Source organism: Rhea americana, unplaced genomic scaffold, assembly GCF_003343005.1.
Source record: "Rhea americana isolate MKP2758 unplaced genomic scaffold, rheAme1 scaffold_31, whole genome shotgun sequence".
Taxonomy (NCBI): Eukaryota; Metazoa; Chordata; class Aves; order Rheiformes; family Rheidae; genus Rhea; species Rhea americana.
In genome coordinates, this window is record NW_028186435.1 from 3663541 (window position 1) to 3681432 (window position 17892).

Below are 17892 nucleotides of genomic sequence, written 5' to 3' on the forward strand. Positions count from 1 at the left end.
CGTGCACAAACTACTAGAGCAACACACTAAAGCCTATGCTGTGCTCAAAAGTGTTCCCACCACCCCCGTGACATGCTCAGGGAAAAGATGGCTATTCCCTATAGCCATGCAAAAAATGGCCCTATCCGTTATAACCAAGCCAGGAATAGTTGTCAGTAGCTGAGCAAGTTACAAATTGTAACCAAGTACGACAAGGCTCACTTGCAAACCTCAAAAKCAAATTCCCTCCGCCCGGCTGAGGGCCTGCGGAAGGAGCTACAGTTCCTCCACTTCAACAGGCCACGCACAAGGAGACTCCCCAAACAGAATGCAAGCACCTTCAGAAGTACCGAGCGGCTACGCATCAGCCAAAACCTACTAAAGATAACTAGGATTTAACAAGCAGCTAAGCTAAATGTTAGCAGGCTCAACATCCCCCTCTTCTCCCCTCCCCTCCCCCCCCCAAAAAAAAAAAAAAAAAAAAAAAAACCCACCACTTAAAGCCACATCTGAAGTCTTTGCCAGGCAGATAGGCATCATCCAGAGGGGAGATGGATTAGCCTTCATTGTCTCCTGAAGTACATCCTCGATATTGCCAAGTTGCTTTCTCTTGCTAATTGTTTCCCCATCCCCCCCACCCCTTTTAGCATTTTATATCTTTTCACATTTGTGCTTCTTCTCCCCCTCTTGAGCCACTTACAATTCCACCTTGATATGTGACTTTATCTTGTCTTGCATGCCTCATCTCTGCAGCCATTTTCTCAGAAGCTGAAGCCAAGGTTACTGAGCCCTGCCACCCCAGGGCTGGCCCCCAGATCCAGCAATGCTGGCAGCCAAACCCCCATTGGGGGTGAGGGTTGCAGAGGGAGCTGCAGGCAGAGAGGCCTCTAACAACTCTCAAGAAACATTGCTAACCACCAGCTGCCAGAGTTGGGCTTCAAGACACTGACTGGGAGGCTAGCAGTCCAGCAAGTCTCTCACCCAACTTGCAGTCCAGCCATCTAGACAACCTCTTCCAAGTGGCTATATGGGTCCTAAAAGTGGCTGTGCCAAAAGCCTTGCTAAAGTCAAAGTAAACTACATCCTTTGCCCTCTGCAACAGGATGTCTGCCTCAGCACAACGCAGTCAGGTCAGACAGGCATATCCCCTTCGTAAATCCATGTGGACTGCTCCCACTTGCTTTCTTCTTGTCCCATAGTCTTCTCCAGCAGCAAGGTTAGGCTGACCAGCCTGTCATTCCCTGGGTCCTGATGCCCCCCCCCCCTTTCCAAGCCATCAGGAGTCTCCTGATCATCACAATCTTTCAGGGATGAGAGAGCAGCCCTACAGGGACACTGGCAATCTCTCCCAGCACCTGTGCTGACTCCATCCAGTCTCAGTCTGGTATGTGCCCAGCTCACCTGAGTACTCCCTAGCATAATCTCTCTCCGCAGTAATACTTTACTTCTCCAACATGCAAAGTCCCACCACAAAGAGTCTTTGTTACAGCAGTCTTTCCTCCTCCCTTCCCCCCACCTTCTTAAAAAAAAATAGTTTGCACTCAAACTTCTTAAAATAAAATCAGATTAGATTTGCTAAATTCAGGTCTGGACTAGACAGCCTCAAACAACTAATCAAGACAATTCTAATATCATCCCACTCACCAGTGGTGTTGCCAAATGCTGAAAGAATGCTTGTGCTGAGGTCACCCAGGATTAGCTCTTCAGAGCCCTTAAAACAACGAGATACAGTGCAACGAGATACAGTGACCATTCTTCCAAGGCAGATTAAACCACCCTACACTGTTTCTCTCCTTCTGGAGGGATCTATGTTTTGAGTATGATTTTTGGAATGCAGCTTAATACAGTCAAGTACAAAGCAAGAGACTGCCTGCTATCCATCCCTGCTGCTCTTCAACATCATTAGAGCCACAGTCTCTGAGACTCTAATGAGTACTAAAGTAGGTCCTGCAGAAGAATCGCGTTTTGCGTGGATGATTTTCTGGTCCTACTGCCATCCTCAAAGGTCACTCCTCAAATTATGAGAACTCATTGAAAGCATTTGGCACTTGCCCAGATGTATGAATTTACTGGAACATATCCCAGGCATTAGGATTAATTAAATGCACAAAAATCTTCTTTAAAGGTGCTCAAAGGGTCCTAAAGACTTTTTAGGATACGCAAGTTATCCCTGATGATCAATGTTGGAGACAAGAGAAAGAAAACAGAAGTACATGTACCATTTCAAATCTTTTTTTGTATCATCACAAAAGTAGAATCTAGTAATTTCACTTGTTTTTCTAAGCAGAAAACCTGCACACTCAAATTTGTATTTTGCAAACAGCTACTCTCAATATCAGCATGAAATTTTGCTACAAATCCTCATTCTTTATCCATATCCTACTCTCTTGTCTTCACCCAGAAAACATTGCAAAAAAAAAAGACAAAGGCTTGTATAATGGACCGGGGGGGGGGGGGGGGGGGGGGGGGGGGGGGGGGGGGGGCAGGGAGAATCTATTTCTTCCCAAAGCTCATCAAACAAGAATCCCTGCAGGAAGTGAGAATAAAAGGTCAAAGATAAATACACAAACTTCCTTTAAGCCCTCTCTTCTTCTCATCTCTGCCTTCTCTAAGCTCATACACACACATACACACATATGCATGCAGATGCTCTCCATTCTTATCTGGATTTCTGCAGTTTATTTTTAATACATACCATGAAATTTGTATGCTGAAAATGTTTAATGTAATCCAAGCTTTGTCTAAAATCTATCCTCTCTCAATTCTGACGCATAGAATTTGTGTGTATCCTATGTATTGACACCTAGAATTTGTTTGAGGTTGAAAACTTGTAACGATAAATATACAAAATACCTCCCAAAATATCTGTTTTGAAGTACGATATTTAACCAAACTTAACCATGCACTCAGTTAAATTTTACCAGTTAAGCAGACAAAAAAAGAAGGCACTTAGAAAAAAAGGCATTTTTCCTTTTATTTTGACACATCTGTATTTAATAACATGTTAATTCAGATAATCTGTAATGCATTACGTAATTTGAGAATTTAGGAAGGTAAGAATCAGAGATGCTTCATTTTATTACAAGGGAGCATTACTAATCCTCCCTCTTCCACAAAGATCAAGGTGTGACATAGATTAGCCAAAAGTCATATAAAATGTCTTTAGAAACAGAAAAGATGCACTCTGATATGCTTTGCCTACGTAGACACGCTAACTAGTAGTAGTTTAAAGAAGTACAGTTATTTATTTGCAGATTTGGGGTATATTCTACACTCCTGAAAACAAAATTTCCTACACAAAAAACTGCTGCGACAATGGGCTGGTGAATCTGATATACAGCTTTATTCAAACCAATAGTAGTAACCATGTCTAGGTTAGCTTTTCCTACTCCAGTTGTAAATTAAAGAGATGTATAAGATTACAATATTCCATACAGGCCTGCTCAAGTCATTTCTTGTATCCACACTGGTTCACTCAAAAAAAAAAAGAACACTCACTTTCGTGTGTGTGTGTGTGTGTGTGTGTGTGTACACATGTATATACGTAACACCTTAGTTTTCCTCAAGCCTTCTCTACTGATACATCAAAAACAAGTAGTAGTAGTGATTAAGGCTACTGTTTTCAGGCCCCTGTTCTGAGACACTTGACTGAGCTTTAAAGGAATTTGTATATGGATTTCTAGTCCAAATTTATTAGAAGTAACAATAAAATTATCAGCAAATGCATTCCTACTCCGCATGGACAAAGATGCATCTTTGTCTGCCTTTTTCTCCTGCTTATCTAACCTATTCCAAAATGTTAAACTTCTGTGCTACATAAATGAAAATATTTAATTCTGCAAAGCAAAAGGGGAAAGGTTTACGTTACTATAATTGAGTTTAAATTCTTCCTTCTTTAAGCTCTAGACACCGAGAACATCACTGAGCATCTGTTAAGAATTTCAAGGCCTTAAACTACTCCTTTATAAGCGCTATACGTGAACAATCTGAAACCTTTTGATGTTAATAAAATTACTGTAATATATTCAATTTGGGCTGTAAAATTAGAAGAAGTCTAAAAGCTTAATACAAATCCAAGATGAGAAGTAAATTCAGGAAGATGTTGCTCATTTGCTATAACTTTTCAACTTTTGTGGTACCCAGAAGAGTCTCACAGGCATTTTATAATTGCAAGTGAACAAATGGCTAGGCACAGCCAAGCAAAAATATCTCTGGAAATCAGCACCTTAATGAAAAGGTCTTCAGCAACCTCTTCATAGAGGGAGGTCTCCTTTGTTAAGGAAAAAGCTGATGCTCACAGATCAGTACATACACAGCAGCAAGCATCTCATTAAATGGACAGTGTGGTATGTAGTCATTTAAAAAGGAGCTGTCTTATGTCTTAAATACCCAGCTTTTAAAAGATATTCAAATATACCAATGCATATGCTGTAAAGTGGGTTGTCAAAGTGAGTTATGTTTTATGAACAAAGCTCCATTGCAACTCCATTCAAAAACAAATAACCACCAGCTTAGCTTTCTACTGGGGCACAGAGGTTTAAGATAACCCAAAGGGCCTTAAACRCCTGTACAATTTGAACAGTAGAAAAACATTCCAGTTCTTCTCTTGGAGCTCTACTTGTTGCAAAGCTCCCACTCCTCACTTTCRAAACTCCAGGTCTATGAGGGAATCTTTTAGAAAGATGAAGGAGTTTACCAAACACCTTTGTCATTTCACAGTCTGAATGTTAGAAGAAACTAAGCATTTACTTGCATGCAGTAATAAGGTGGGAATCTTTCCTTTCACGGACAAACCCAGTCACGCTTACCTGGCCACACAGCTGCTGCTAAGGGCATTACAGGGAGATGCCTGAGGACAGATTAGACATGCGCATCTGCTTATGTAATTTACAGTTTCTAGGAGTAACCAGCACCTTCTGAAAGCTCAGAGGTTATGTGCCACATACTGAAGGGCCTGCCTCACTCCTGTGCCATGTAAGCGTTTGGCAAGAAAAGAGGTTTAAATATCTTCCGGTTAATATTTCCAGTGTATGGTTCTTCTCTCTTGACTGTGCCTCTCCATGCTGTTCAAATCCAACTTGACAGATCTCGAGGGCCTAACACCTTCTACCCCTCTATGCTTCCTCAGAGGGGGAAAACAAATTTCAGCTACTTATTCAGCATTTGAATGGTAATGAACAGTTAATAGTTGGGGGAAAAAAAGAAAAAAAAAAGGTAGAAAAAAATCTGGGTACTATCTTTTGCTTAGAGGTCAGTACTGGTCAGACTAACTTGCATAGCTTTGTCCCCGTATCCCAGAATAATGTTAACAGCTAAGCAGGACATCAGAGCTCAGGTTAGGCTCACAACTGCGTTAGCTCTACCACATCACCACCTCTTCTGTGGCACCAGGGCACTTTTTTTTTGAAGACAGGGTTACAGGTTACACTCCATAATTATGATTGAAATCTGCTCTCTACTACAGGCCTAATTTTAATGTTTCTCAGGGCAGAGATGAATGAAATTACTTAGCTATTTACAAATACACGTGCTTGTAAATGCTGCGAATATCAAGTTATCAGAGTTCTGAACACAAGTAAGTCTGAGCTTGCTCCTTATGCATGTTTTATTCAGATAATCAAGGACTACACAGGTTTCTAAAGGTTAACTCAGTGTTACAGCATTTAGGCCTAACTCCAGGTTGAGCCAACATTCCTATCAGGTTTTTCACTTGGTGCAGCCTACACTATATACTGTATTACATTAGTAAAAGCTGTACACCACCTGTTTGTGCCCCCACCCTACTGGGGACAATAAAACAAACCACCACCAAAAGCATGAAACATGCATTAAGCTGGGTGGCTGCAGAACGTCGCAAGTCCCTATTGACCCCACGGTTTAAGCCTGGGTTTTAGTAGATGTACTACTTCTTCATGGCTAGTCGGTCCCAAATTTGTGACCCGCACAGACTCAGCTATGAGTGGTATGTTAAGCAGTTAACTTCAACCTAGCAAAAGAAGTAGACGTGATTTGGATACAGTTTTGGTTAAAGAGAGTTTCTAGACCAAGAATCCTCCTCAAGTGAAGTACTGATTCCTGAAGCATGAGATTTCATTCTAAATGGATTATAACTGATGCAAGTTTTTAAAATACTGGATTTTTTCATATAAAACTATCAATTTCAATGTAGAATAGTGAAGAACCCAAAGGTGAGCACAATTACAGTTTAACAATTCTAAAGGCAGAAGAGAGCCGTACAAAAAAAGCTAAGAAAAGTTAAACAAATATTCTCTGATGTCTAACGTATTGCTTGCTCACTCCTCTTTCTATTTAGAGGACAAAAACAAAAATCCAGCAGTACCTACAGATTTTGCCAGTTCTATAAACACTGCTAAAGAGATAGGACAGCCCTAGACACAAGTATAAAGTTTCTGGCATCTACAGTTCACAGCAATATTTCTCAATGCATCTTTGAACGTCTAGACAGGAAGAGGATAAAGTCAAGCCTCACTGAAAAAAATATGACATTTACTATACAACAGATACATCGATAATTGCTCACTGAGCACACCTGGTTTTCTGTAGAGAGAATCCAGTTCAATACTGGGACACAAGCAGCAGCTACATCTCTCAGCAGCAACCTCCAGGCACCTTTCCTGGGAAGCAGTTGTTGTGCCATACTCAACCCCTCTGTCTCCACAGAGGGAGTCATCTTTGGAGACATAATCTTGTTTTGCCTGAGTAGAACCACAAGTGCCCCTTGTCACCAACTTGATCACATGGTGAAGGCAGTACATGATCCAAAACAATTTTTTGCCATAAAGTTAATTTGGGCACTGATCTTAAAAAAACACACTAGTGTCTACTTCCTAATTCTTTACCTTAGAAACATGCAGATGTTGGGAAAGTGGAAAACACCCCACCAACCACAAAAAAAAARRAARRAAARRAARRAAAAAAAAAACCACACACACACACACACCCCTCACCCCATTCCTCTTGGGAGAATTGTGGCCATAAACCACAGTGTGCAGTGAATCACTGGGGAAAATGCTATATGCAAAATGTTTCTGGCAATTTCTGAGCTGTTTGCACAGCAGCATTTGTACCAAGCAATCAGAAGTCTAAAGAAACGCCCTCTCTAATTCTGTAATTATCACTCAGAAACACCATTTTTGATACAGGAGAGCAACAAGCCAGAGCTCCTCACTCCATCATGCTCTGAAGTTATCCAAACACATGGCCTACAGTATGTCTGCAAATTCCGGCTTTTTATTTTCTTATTTGTAGTGATGTTAGGGACTTTTTTCAGTGTCTACTATGTGGTTTCTTACTGTCATCAGCCAGCCTGTCCGTGCTTTACAAAACTGCACAAGCAATTTTTTTTAAAATGAGGTTTTTGTAAACTTGTGGAACCATCACCCTTACCTTAGATCTTTCATATCTTACCTTACTGTCTTTTTACCAAAATAAATAAATAAATATAAAAACTATTCCAGCTGCAACATACAATCCAAGGTCAAAGCAGCAGATCAATTTCTGCCCTTTTGCAAAAGGACAGAAATCAACCAATGAACAGTTCCTTTGCAAATACCTTTTCACTTGTCTCAAATACACTGTCACCAACCCAGCTGCATGAAGTCCATAATAGCTAACATCCCACATGAGTTTTGGTACTCTGAACAGTTTTTACTAGAAGTCTTAAAACAAGATCAAAATAAATAAATAATCTCCTCTAGCCCCTTCAAATATAACACTATGCATAATTTAAAGCAATGAATTCTATCAAACCAACATATAGCTATATATATATATAACATATATATACACTCACAGAGCTATGTATACAAAAGCATGTACACATATATAAAAGTTAATGCCATAATAAGATAAAGCCAATTATTAAAAAAAAAAAAAAAATCATCTCTATAGTGCTATCAGAAAGACCTCATTGCTTTTCAGTGGTTTCTTCTGGGAGTCTGAGAAGGGAAGGAAAAGGAGGGGAGAAATTAGAGTATCTCTGAGAATTGGGATAAAATGTTTTACAGATGATCAGTACTATTTTCAGTACACTCCTCATCTCTACCAATATAATTGACACACTTTTCCATGACATGTTTTTTGCTTGATCAGAATTTGCATGTAAGATGTATTTTAAGCAGCAACTTGGTAATTAGAACAAAGTGTTTATTTCAATTTGAATAGAAACAAAAAAAATAGAAAAACAAAATAAGTGAAAACAAAGGAAAAAAAAACACGCACACACTGCACAGGAAACCATTGACAAAAGCATAAGGAAGAGGGCCGTGAATGCATTAAACCTTATTTTAAATAGAAGGAAAGAAACCATCCATCTCCTTCACGAAGCTACTCTCAAGTTCTATACCTTTGGTTTGGGGTTGTCTTTATACTGTATGTACACATAATTTTTCCTAAGGACAATGTTTTCAGACTCTGGTATCTGACTTGCTTTCTCAAAGACCTCAGTGGTCCACATCACTCTCGAAGTTAGGAACAGCTATTCTTATTTGGCTCTGCCGAAGCTGGACCTGAATGACTGGATTTAGGCACAACAGTTCAAGTGTTGGGGACTAAGCAGGAAAAAATAAATAAAATAGTACTATGGATGACTCAAACTGGCTGATGAAATTATTTCTTGTGCAGGCATTAATCTAAGTATATGATACTAAAGCACATACTCAAACTCATACTAACAACCCTCATTATAAGACACCTAAAATGAAAATATTATTCTTGTATTTAGATGCATTCATTTTGTGGTCCAAAACCAATCTCCACTGACGCTATGCAAGTTGATACCTACATGCTTCTCTACGAAGAGAGGGAGAAATTGTTTCTCTTATTGTTACTTTCTGAACTTCTTTATTCAGGTTATACTAGGTTTACAACCAACATACATCTGGCTATAGTCCCCTTCCTCCACTGCACAAGCTAGCAGAGGGCTGGACCACAGAAGTGTCCAAGTGCTGGATTTCCTTCAGGAGATGCACATTGAACTCTAGCTCACTCTGACAGCTGATGCATGGAGTGCAACTAAGTTGACCATATAGATTTTTTACAGAAATAACTAGTTCATATTTTCAGTAGCTGTGCTAGCATTTATGTTTTGAAAGGCAGTAACCATTCAGCTTTTCTCTTAATGATTTGAATATATAATGAAAAACTTGACTACATCAGACTAGAGATGTTCATGCAAAGTCTTCTGAAGATTATAATATTCAAATATCAGGTGTTGATGCCATGGAAAAGAAGCTATTTGAAAAGAAGAAGTGGCAGTCAATCCAAATCCAATAAACCAAGCCATGATCGAGGAAACAGTTTTAGCTATGCACAAAAGGACAACTTTAAACTGATAAAAACCACATAATGCATAGATTTAAGACTAAAACGTAAAAGAATGTACACAAGTCCTGAAGCTAGACGATATCTATATAATAAAGAAAAAGCTTTTGGGTTTAGAGCAGTCTCTCTTTCATCTCTTCTATTGAAGGGCACAACAGAACACTTGCAAAAAAGCAAAAAAGCAAGGCACTGAAACATGAAGTTTGTGAAGAAGGGAAAAAGAAATAGGGCCACCCTATCTTCCAGTATCAGTTTTCATTAAGATTCATTTCTAACCATGCTCCACAGGCCCAGTCCGAGAGCACAAACAAGTAAAGCTACTACCTATGTTGCATCATGAAACTTTGTGAACGTTGCCATGTTAAAACAAACAAAAAAGGAAAGAAAAAAGAAAAAATACATTTTTCAGCACAGATCTTGCAAATTCTAGTTTTCACCAATACAGCTATGTATCTTTCATAAGGGGCAGAATATCTCTTGCCACACATTGCAGTTTGAGGCTTGAAGCCTAAAGCTATTAAAAGCAATGTCTTTACAACCACAACTGAGTCTGTATTCATACCCCACAGCAGAGTCCAAGAAAGAGACCCTCAAGCTAACTCCAGCCAGCTCCAGCATCAGTCCCACAGGAGCTCAGCTGAGAAGTAACACTTACTACTAGATCAAGCCCAGTAGCCCCATTACACAGCTAAATCACTTTCAGGCCTAAATTTAATGTCCTGCATGGCACCGTATCAGTCTGTGCAAAAGAAACAATTTGCTTAGAAACACCCCAGGACCTGCTGCATAACCCAGACACACTTACGCATCCTAGAGCCATCACCACTGTTATTATTTTCAGAACATATGCACAGAGTAATACAGAGATACCAACTGAAAGACAGTTTGCAAATTCTGAAAGATGCCCAAGTGAGCAGCAAAAAAAAAAAAAAAAAAAAAAAAAAATCTCACCTCCAAGAGCATCTCAAAACAACATATGGAATTCCTGAATCACTTATCTATACAAATTCTTGCCTTGCATAGTACCACAAAACTAACAGAAAAGGCTGACTTGTACCTGCAACTGAGGACAACTATTTTTGGAACAAGTTTAACTCAAAGCACACAAAGTTTGCTTTAGTTTATCATCCAGCACTAAACAGCAACAATTTTGTCATTCACTGTAAAAGTCAATGCTGCTGATCCCCAATGTATTTATAACCTGTGTTATAGCYATTTCAATACATTTTCCTATTACAAACGCCCTGATGACACAGGCCTACAGACATATAAGTTATGACAAACAGCTTCCAATCCATTGGCACTGTATCCATCTCTTCTCAATCACACTAATCACTAGCTACTTGCCTTCATTTTCAAGATGCCTCACCACTTCCTTTCCTTAGCTATCATCACTGTCTCACAACTAAGTCAGGCTCCAACCTTATCAGTCCAGAATACCCATTTCCATTGCCCACTTGTTACTTTTTACGCCAACTGTCTGCTTTCCACACACAGACACTCACTGTTTCTGGTGTTTGTGAGGAAGTCCACACACAAAACATCTGCGGCTCTCCTGCATCTCTGAAGAAAGGTAACAATGACATTCMGAACAACACTGCAATTGCTGTCCTGCGTAGAGCTTATGCAATGCTTTTCATGTATAAAGTGCTTCAGGAACATGGTTCAGACATCTTAAAGAGAGAAAAAGCAATACCAAAGTACTTAAGATATACAAAATGCACTACACTTAGTAACATAGCATATTCAGGGAAAAACATTACTTTTTTTTTTTTTTTTTTTTTTTTTTTACTTTAACTAGAAAAAGTGTAGTCCTTTAGCTATTTTTAGCAGGAGCATCCACATTTAGATTAGGTATGAGCATTTTTCATTCTTCCATATAGAGAATTACACACAATATGTTCTCACTAATCTACAGTTTCACAGATATGAATACACAATCTGCACATGCTGCAGTCTTAYAACCTTTCAGGGGAAGTACTGTCCCCATCCTCACAACCACCATATTTAGTTTTATGTTAAAATATTCTTAATACCCCTAGCTCACCTAATTCCCCCTACCTAACCCAAACGCATCCATATATTTGAATCAAGGAAAGGTCAAAATATCAAGCAGAATAGCATACTGCCTCAGACTCTATAAACAGTTTGTGACAAATTCCATGCTATGACCATGACAATAAAATAAGATCAAAATAGAACCTGCTAGTGAGTTAGAAGTCATCTTGCTACCAAAAGAGTGCCAATCAAGAGAATAATGGCAATTCCAGAAGCCACATAACTCCATCCTGACCTGAAGGATAGCATTTTTACAGAAAGCATCTCACATGTCAGTCTGTGAGCTTCATTTGCTTTAGATGATTCAAGAATACCAAGTATATTAGAACACTGTTGGGGGGGAGGGAGAGAAAAATGTTGTTTTTGCAAAACACACCCAGATTAATAATAAAAAAAAAAAAGTCTTTGCTTCCAACTTTCATCAACATTTCTTCACCTCTCTCATGCAATGCGCACACACACACCATCCTCCAATGCATATACCAATTCTGCAAGATTCCTGTACTTCAAGTTATCAGAAAAGGTGGCAAACAAGTGAGACCCAAGAACTGAAAAACAAAAGTGTCAAATTTACAACTCTGATCTTTGCTATACCAAGATAGATGATTAGATATATCAAATACAACCAGCACCAAGCAAAATAAAGGAAAGTACAATGTGATCAGTGCCTTTCTCCCTGGAACCAAAGCTAAATACACTCAGTTGTATCCACAGAAAGTTTGCAGTGGATTATTCTAGGAATACGCTCACGGACGGGCCCTATCCTACAGCTTCCACCTCTCCTCTCTAGTGAGGAGCACAGAGTCCATATTCCCCATGCCTTCTCCCCACCATTGCACAATGCTCTTTGGACTGTTTCAAAACCATCTGAAATGCCAGAACCCTTTCTTCAAGGGGATAATTTTGACTAAAGTTTTTAAACTGCTGAAAAGAAAAAGGTCAYGCTTTCCTTTCTGTTTTCCTACATATTCTTCTAAACAGAAGATATTCCACATACCATCTCTTCCATTAGCTATTGGCAGAAGTTACAAGAGCCCTATTTTCTTCTGTCCATCCCTCCCAGGGTACAGATCCAACACTACCATTTACCTATCCACAGCAAACTGTAAAAGCACTTCTTGCAACCCATTAAGAACTCTCCTCCTCAAGCTCTGTTGGCCTGAGACTTCTCCATAGCTACTCTCTTTAGTTATGTGGTGTAATACACTTTCTCAAAGGACAAATTACATTGGCTAGAAGCTTTTCATAACAGGGAATACAAAGGAGAAACCATCACTCAGAAAAATCAGAATTCATTTGAACTCAGCTATTTTTAAGTTGTGGTACCAGTTTAAACACCCTGGCAAGGCTAGTAGGAAAAGGCTAGTAGGAGAAGGTTCAAAGCCCAGCTCAGCCCAGCCCATGCTGACTGGGCTACCTGMTGTCACTCCCCCAGGATGGGATCCTCCAAGGACTTCTATCACTCTTCAGGACTGCCACAAGCAAAGCAARTATCAAATCAACTATAACTACAGACATACTAATAGAACAAATCCTTTTCAGTTTTATACAAACGCAACATACAGCTCACATACCTAAAATCACTCCTTGCAGCCACTCCTACCCTTCTCACAGCCAGCCCTCCTCTGGGAGGCACCAGCACTCCTCCCTGCCTCAATTAATGCAGGTGCTCACCCACCCACCTATCACCGAGGTGCTGCTCATTCCCCAAGCCCTCCCCATTGCCCTCATTGCACAGCTGGGACACTCAAGCCTGTCCAGCATGGAACCAGGAGAGACTCTACAAAAACTGTTGGGTTTTTTTGGTTTTTTTGTTTTTTTTTATATAGGTTCTGTATTTTTATAAGCCCTGCAAGGGTCTCGCACCTCACCAGCACGGCGCATCTACCTAATTGGGAACTATTGCTCCAAATGTTTCCTAGCTGACCGCACTTTTCCTCTTTCCTCAGATCTTATCTCATAATATGAGAATACTTCTTTTCATTGCATTGGAAGTTGTCCAAAGTAACACGAGGCTAGATAAATTGTATTCTTCCTCTTTAAATCTTAACAGTTTTGTCATCAAGCTATCGATGTTTGAAACATTCCACATTTAAACAAGCACAGGTATGTCTAATAATTTGCATAATATATCCTGAATCCTATGACAATGATAAAATTCAATCTACCTAAACCCTCCAATAAAACAAAAGGCAAGCAGTTGTCTCTATTTACATGACATTTAAGTAAAAAGTTGTTTTCTGTGTTGATGAAAACTAATAACCTTCATACAGATAAATGAAGTATGTCTTTTCTATTTGTTATGAAGAACAGCCACTGATCAGATTAGTCTTTCTAAAGAGCTTCTAGCGCATGAGAAAAAAAATGAACAAGAAGAAACTCTGCACAGAATGCAGAAAGGATTGCAATTTTGGTTTCCTTTAAATATAGAAACTTAATGACTGGGCTTCTCTTCCTAAGACGATGCTAAATAGCAGATCTAAATATTTTTATACAGCACATTTCTTTTATTATCCTTTTCCCCCTTTTTTTGCCACGAGGAGTCTAGGACTTTCAGCTTTCTGAGACTTGAAAACAAAGACTTTCATATGGCTAACTTAAACCATGAAAAGTTCACAAACAGTATCAACGCAGAATGATACTACGAATGGAAATCTAGACATACATACGTGAAGGATGTTCAGTAAGTAGCAGAAAATTTATCCTCAATAAGCAAGAAAACTGAAAGCAGATCTTTATTTTAAAAGACAGTCAGAACCAGGAAAATAAGACTGTATTTATTGCTTCTTTTATCTCTGTTTGCAACTGAAAAGGATAACAAGTGATTATTTGTTCAGATTTCTATTTCGCTCTAAAGTAGGGCAGCCAGCTCAGCACTTTTCTTAAGATTAGGAATACTTGTGTGCCCTACATATTGGTATAGATGTGAACCAATCAGATGAGCTGAAATACACAGCAAAAGCAACTATCTTCATGTCATTCATTTTCAGCTATAAATAAGAAATACACAAAACAAGTATAAAAGACCAGATTTTAAACAGCTTTAAAGCTTTCTTTGCAATAGTTCACTAAGAGACCCAACCATTTCCTCACCATTGGATTAACATTTAAGCTAGATTCATGCAATTATTTCTTCTTCAATAACTTATTTACTCCACATTTCCTTTTTGTACATCAGTCACCACATATAATAACAAGAAAACAGATCACCGTCCCCATCCAACAGACTTTCACAGTATTGGGATGCAACCATGGTCCAGAAAGAAGCCTTAAATCAACAGCCTTTAAAAACATATGAAACAAAAAGATTCCTCAAATTTTTTAATTAAATATTTCTATTTGTTATCTTCCATACACAAACTATACATAAGACATTTTGTTACTGTTTGAGGAGGAGATGTTAAATAATATAATGTTGTTTTCTTGAGCTGAATTCAAAACACTAACATATCTTTAAACAGGAAGTCTATTACTTGGAAAATCATAACTGTAAAAAATGCATTGTTTAAACTGTTTTCATTTTTTTCCCTATACATTAATTAATTCAATTTTTAGAGTTGCTATACACTCTTAGTCTCAATGAAGTCATTACCTTGAAAAATAAGTTAGCTCTGAAAACAAAAATACTTTCATGTTCCCATTTTCTTCTGTATTTCAGACACACACACTACCAAACCATTAGTAAGTCATTTCTGTCACATAATACCACTCAAAACCATTGGTTGGCATCAATAGCAAGGCAAAGACAACAACTAGAAGGTTAAAAGGGAAGTTTCTTTTAGGTAAAAATAATATTCTTCAAATTTTGATGCACAAGACATAATATTTTCGCAATAGCTGGAGAGGAGCCTACCTTATATTAGCTGCGGGACCTCAATGTCAGATAAGAAATATAATCCAAACGGCTCTAAGCAGCAGTGTCCACAATATTCTCCAGTTTCGGCAAGAGCCTCTTCCACTTCTTCCAGTAGCTCAATAAYGTACGTACAAATTCCAACCATTACGACGCTCAGAAGCTCTGTTGTACTGTTCGTTCCACATTAATCACCATTGAAGAATCCAAAGTTGTATTCCACCATCCATTGAATAATGCAATACGGCCCCGATCACAGGCAGATGCTTGGGCAACCGTCCTGTTTTCCTGACGATCATGATTTGACCTGTTCAAATAAGAGGAGGAAGTTTTAATTCAGCACAGTAACTCCGGCACACTGCTCAGGGACTAATAAGCAAATATAAAGTTACATTTTTCTGAATAATTTCAAACGTGTATTTCTTTATAGATTTAGACAAGTTCTAAACTCAAAGCCTGGTGATGGCATTTCATTTACAAAACATCGCCACTCTGGAGTGTTTACCAAGGAATGGAGCTAGATACTGTCATTTTTATACTTTCAATGCTTTAAGGAAAAGGCTTTCATATTTCTCTACACATTGTGTGGTCTTACACTGCAGAAAGCACTGAAGCGCCGGAAAGAAAGATTGTATAAAGGCTCTTCAATTGGGCTGGCAGATATTTCAAAACCTAAGAAAAGCATGAGTCTACAGAAAGTAGAAAGTAGCAACATAAAGTTTGTCTACCTCTCTGAAGGAAATACAAAAAAGTGGTGGAGGGGACAACTAATGGCCTTGCCTACAGAAATCTCCTCTCCACCCTCAGCCCCAGCACCCTTGCCAGCAGGAGTGCCGGTGTAGCGAGGGCTGCGGCAGCAAATGCCAGACTTCAGAAACTACAAGGAACCCAACAAGGAACAGGTAAGGCAACAACCAAACCCACCGCGCCTGTCCACGCTTGTGCTCCTGCTGCGTCGTTCCTTTAGGAGTACCAACAGCAAATTTTTGCTACGGTTGGGAAGGGTAATATGAGCAATAGAAAGACATATTTAAATATTCTGCACGGGAGAGAATAACAATAAAGAGAAAAACTGCATTAGGTCTGCCAAGGTGGAGTAGGGAAAAGAAAAATGAGCAAACTTCCATCTCGGGGATGAGGGAAAGGAACTGGAATAAACTTTTAGAAATTGGGAGATGCATGTCCACAGATATAAATAAAGACAAGAAGAAAGGAGAAGATAAATATTGCTGGATGTACAAGAATTYTTGTTTCCAGTTCTGTCCACGTAATGGAGTAACATGCATGAATGACAGACTAAGAAAGAATAACTCTAGAAGAAGGAGTCAGAAGAAACCTACATGTTCACTTGGCATCGGAGGAATCTGAGCACTGTGAGTGCAGTCAAGGACGCATGAACTTTGAACGATTCGGGAAAAAAGTTTTTTGGGGGAAATGCAAGCAAGCATATAGGTGGAAGAATAGATGAAAAAGGACCAGTGAAGAAGGAATGTGACAGCAGAGAGGGACTGGAAAAGTAGAAACTTTCAGAAATTCTGAAGAGAAGATATCTATAGAAGAAGCAGAAAAATGGGCAAAGTAGGAAAAGAAAATAGCCTCGGCAAGGAAGAGTCATGTACTGGGATGAAAAGAGAGGAGAAGTGGCATTTGTTACACAGCATAGAAGTGGAAGAGGGAATAAAAAGACGCTAAACAAATCACATAGCACGGCAGGAAAGTAAGAGAAATAGAAAAAGTACAAAGTGGACAACAGTAAGTTTGCAGAAGTTGTGACGCTTAATCTAGAAAGTGCAAACACGCAGAAGAATTTAAAAAAAAAAAGGCAAGGCGACGCTCCCTTCTTCGAAAGGATGCGGCGGACTGCACCGGGTAAGCGCAGACCAACCGAGGTCGGGCCAGCCTGGCCTGACCCGTCTCCCCGTCCCCTCTCCGCTGCGATCAGATCAAAAGAGCAAAATCCTCCCTGCGCTGCCTCCCTTCCCAAACTTTCGCACTGCTGCGCACCTGGCCGGGGCTCTGCGGCGGGGCGCCGGGCAGCAGCGGCGTGCGGAGCCGCGGCTCCCGCGCCGAGCCCCCTGCCCACCGCCGCTCCCGACGGGTCCCTAGCAGCTTCCCAAGTTCCTCCCGCGTCCAGCTTTTTCTCTGTCCCAACGCTTAAAAATATACCCCACCTCAGAAAACTCTCTGAACCCGTTCCCTTCCCTCGCCCACCCCCCCAACAAGGAACGAATTAATACAATAAAATAAAATACYAAGCAGACAAAATGTGTGGAGGCGAGACCCCTCCTGATTAGTGCCTCCATTACATAAGCTAGGGCAGAATGCCTGAGTTACCCTCCCAAAATAATACCTGCATGTGCTCTGGAAAGTACAAAGAAAAAGCCTCAGCTGGCCCGTAACTCCCCCGGAGCCTCCCTCCTCTCCGCGCTCGCAGCCCACAGCGAAGCTGGGGGGGCGAGGGCGCAGAGGAAGAACAATAAACCAGAAGCCCACACATACCTTCTCCTTTCTTCAAGCTGCGAAAAGAGATTTCCGTGCGAGCCTGCGGCGGGGCTGTCTGGTTTTTAAGTGGTGGGAGAGCTTTGGAGAAAGTTGAGGAAACCTCCCCGGCTGAAGTTGCCGCCGACGAGCTAAGCCGCGCGCGAGAGATGCGGAGTTCA

General features: G+C 40.0%; 1 long non-coding RNA gene across 5 annotated transcripts in view; it reads right to left on the minus strand.

The window, feature by feature from the left end:
* The window catches only part of LOC146593005 (uncharacterized), a 254796-nt gene extending 236910 nt beyond the window's left edge, over positions 1-17886 (minus strand). For all 5 annotated transcript variants that reach the window (XR_014896477.1, XR_014896474.1, XR_014896476.1 and 2 more), the window contains exons 1-2: positions 17732-17886; positions 15233-15539 (exon numbers count right to left, since the gene is read on the minus strand). This is a non-coding gene — a long non-coding RNA (uncharacterized LOC146593005). The remainder of the gene's footprint in view (positions 1-15232; positions 15540-17731) is intronic.
* Positions 17887-17892: the final 6 nt, after the last annotated feature.